The 2764-nt window shown below is 36.0% G+C and overlaps 1 non-coding gene across 1 annotated transcript; it reads left to right on the plus strand.

Moving 5' to 3' along the window:
- The first annotated feature begins 1060 nt into the window (after nt 1-1060).
- Nucleotides 1061-1166, plus strand: LOC132020989 (U6 spliceosomal RNA). Its single transcript, XR_009405178.1, has one exon. It is a non-coding gene; the product is annotated as a U6 spliceosomal RNA (small nuclear RNA).
- Nucleotides 1167-2764: the final 1598 nt, after the last annotated feature.

Genomic DNA, 2764 nt, shown 5'->3' on the forward strand with positions numbered 1-2764 from the left:
TGATATTAATAGCTTTTATTAATATTTTGCTAATATTAACAATTATTTCAAGGCATGTATGTAAACTTCATCTTTATGGTAGTTGTTGTAAGTATAGATTTTATTAAATAAAGATTTTACCTATTTATTTGAGAAAGAGTAAGCAAGAGAGAGAGAAGGAGCGGTGGGGGGCTGAAGGAGAGGGAGAATGAGAACCCCCTGAGCAGGAAGCCTGATGCGGGGCTTGATCCCTGGACTCTGGGATCATAACCTAAGCCAAAGGCAAACACTTAACCAACTGAGCCACTCAGGTGCCCAGTAAATATATATTTTAAATAGATACTGATGATTTTAACTTTTAACATATTTTCCATAGTGGCCTGTTAGACTGTTACTGTTTTTAACTACTAATATGCCAGGTTAAGAGCTTATACAAGGATTGAAAGTGTCATCATTATAATTGAAAACTACAACACATAGCAGTTACACAGAAACATCTCCACAGTGTGGCTCTGACTCTTCCCTCAGGATCCATCATTTGACCTAACATGTGACCAAGTGAGGTTTCAGTGTCAATGAGGACATGAATATTAATTAAAATGTAATTAAAATCATAGCATTTTCTTTCCTTATCACAGGAGATCATCCCGAGAATTAAGGCCTTATAAAGGATACTTCTTGTGAAGTGTGATAGGCAGAAGAGATATTACCTTGTGTTGAAAAGAGCAGGAGCAAAGGAAAGAGAAATATTCCAGGTAGACTGGTATTTCAAATGACCTGGCCAAGAAAAGGAGGAAGAAATCTTACCTAAAAGGCATAAATGTCAAGATACTTTATTTACTTTTACTTAGTTGTTCTTAAAATGGATGCATCTTAAGTATGTTTAAATATCAAATATATGCTGGTGGGAAGAGAGCCAATGGAAAGAGAGGAGAAAGAATAAAAGAGAAGAAGATGATGGATGAAGAAAAATTATAGGACCGGAGCCTGAGCTATTGCAACATACAAATGAAAGCTCTAGTTCCCAATTAGGAGAGCAGGAGTAATACATGAAAACACCCCATCTAGAAAGAAACAGTCTGTGCTTGCTTGACAGCACATATACTAAAATTGGAATGTTACAGAGAAGATTAGCAAGGTCCCTGGGCAAGGATGACATGCAAATTTGTTAAGTGTTCCGAAAGAAAGAAAGAAAGAAAGAAAGAGGAAAAGAAAGGAAAGGAAAGGAAAAGGGAAGAGAAGAGAAGAGAAGAGAAGAGAAGAGAAGAGAAGAGAAGAGAAGAGAAAGGAGAAAAGAAAAGAGAAGGAGAGAAGATGTGGCCTGACTCATACTGTGACAGGGACTAGAAATGAAAGCAAAAATAGATGAGTGGAGAATAAATAAAAAACCAGTATGATAATGCAGAACCAGCACCACAGAAGAGAGGCTGACCCTAAGGTGAACAGCACCCTTATTCCTTTAATGATTCCAGAACCATTCTCAACGAAGAGATGCAGTGAGGAGGAATTGGTAGTTAAACCAGAACCATCTCATATATTGATAATGTATTACCAATCTATTTTCAAATTTACAAATATCTACTTCCTGTTTACCATGTTCCAAAAAACAGGCTGGATGTTGAAGGTCCAAAATGAACAGAGGCATGTGCTTCTTGCCCTCACAGTTTTCATTTGCCTTTTTATTTTAGCTGCTGTATGTATGAATTATTTAAGAAACTACATACAGTTTGTCTCATAGTGTAAGATGTCATTCTTAATTAAATCTTGTATGTCTTGAGTAGAAAAGAAAAAACAAAACAAAAAACTCTTAGTTTTGAGTAGGAAGAAAAGTGAACAGCATGGACTTTACTGATTTTTTTTTTTTTTTTTTTTTTGGTAGTCAGTATTAGATGCCCTAAGTGGGTAAAATTGCTTAGAATAGTTCCTAAAACTCTACCATCTCATTGATACTGGAATATGCCAATAGCTATAAGGACACAAATACAGCTTCTTGCCTTTTTTTTTTTTAAAGATCTTTTTTATTTTACAGAGAGATTATAAGCAGGGAGAGAGGCAGACTGAGAGAGAGGGGGAAGCTGAGCAGAGAGCCTGATGCAGGCCTAGATCCCAGGACCCTGAGACCAGGACTTGAGTTGAAGGCAGAGGCTTAACCCCCTGAGCCACCCAGGCACCCCAGCTTCTTGCTTTTTTAACATCTTTCGTTTCTCCAGTATTCCAATCATTATAAAAGAAAAAGCTGGGTAACAGAAAGAGAAATACATATAATCATACTTTGTAAATAAAAGAGGGAATACATGAAAATAGCTAAGTTATTGACATTATTATTAAAACATGGTTTTAAATTTTTCCCTTCCTTTCAAGATTGAGTTTTAATGCTTAACGTTTGTGGTCTGCGTACCAAAAAATTTCATAGATACTGCAGCCCCAACTTAACATTCTATGTTGAAATGAAGATTTCCGATACATTAAGGTTTCAAATAAATACCAAGGAGATAACAATATCTTTCCTGAGTCAATAGGTTAATGTCAACTAAGGAGCACCAAGGAAAACAAAATGAAGAAGTTGGAAAAGATAAGAAGAAGCAGACAGAGGCTAGAGGACTATCAAAAGAAGACTTCCCCTTTCCAATTTAACAGTCTTCCCAACTGTAGCAAGAACAGGATGTCTTGGATCCTGGATCACATTAAATCTACTGCACTTTGCATAATTATTCCCTATTTCAGGAAATGCTTTAATGTTAATGAAACATGAATTAAGCTATGAAACGTGAACATTTTTTAAATC

Source organism: Mustela nigripes, chromosome 6, assembly GCF_022355385.1.
Source record: "Mustela nigripes isolate SB6536 chromosome 6, MUSNIG.SB6536, whole genome shotgun sequence".
In the NCBI taxonomy this organism is placed as follows: Eukaryota; Metazoa; Chordata; class Mammalia; order Carnivora; family Mustelidae; genus Mustela; species Mustela nigripes.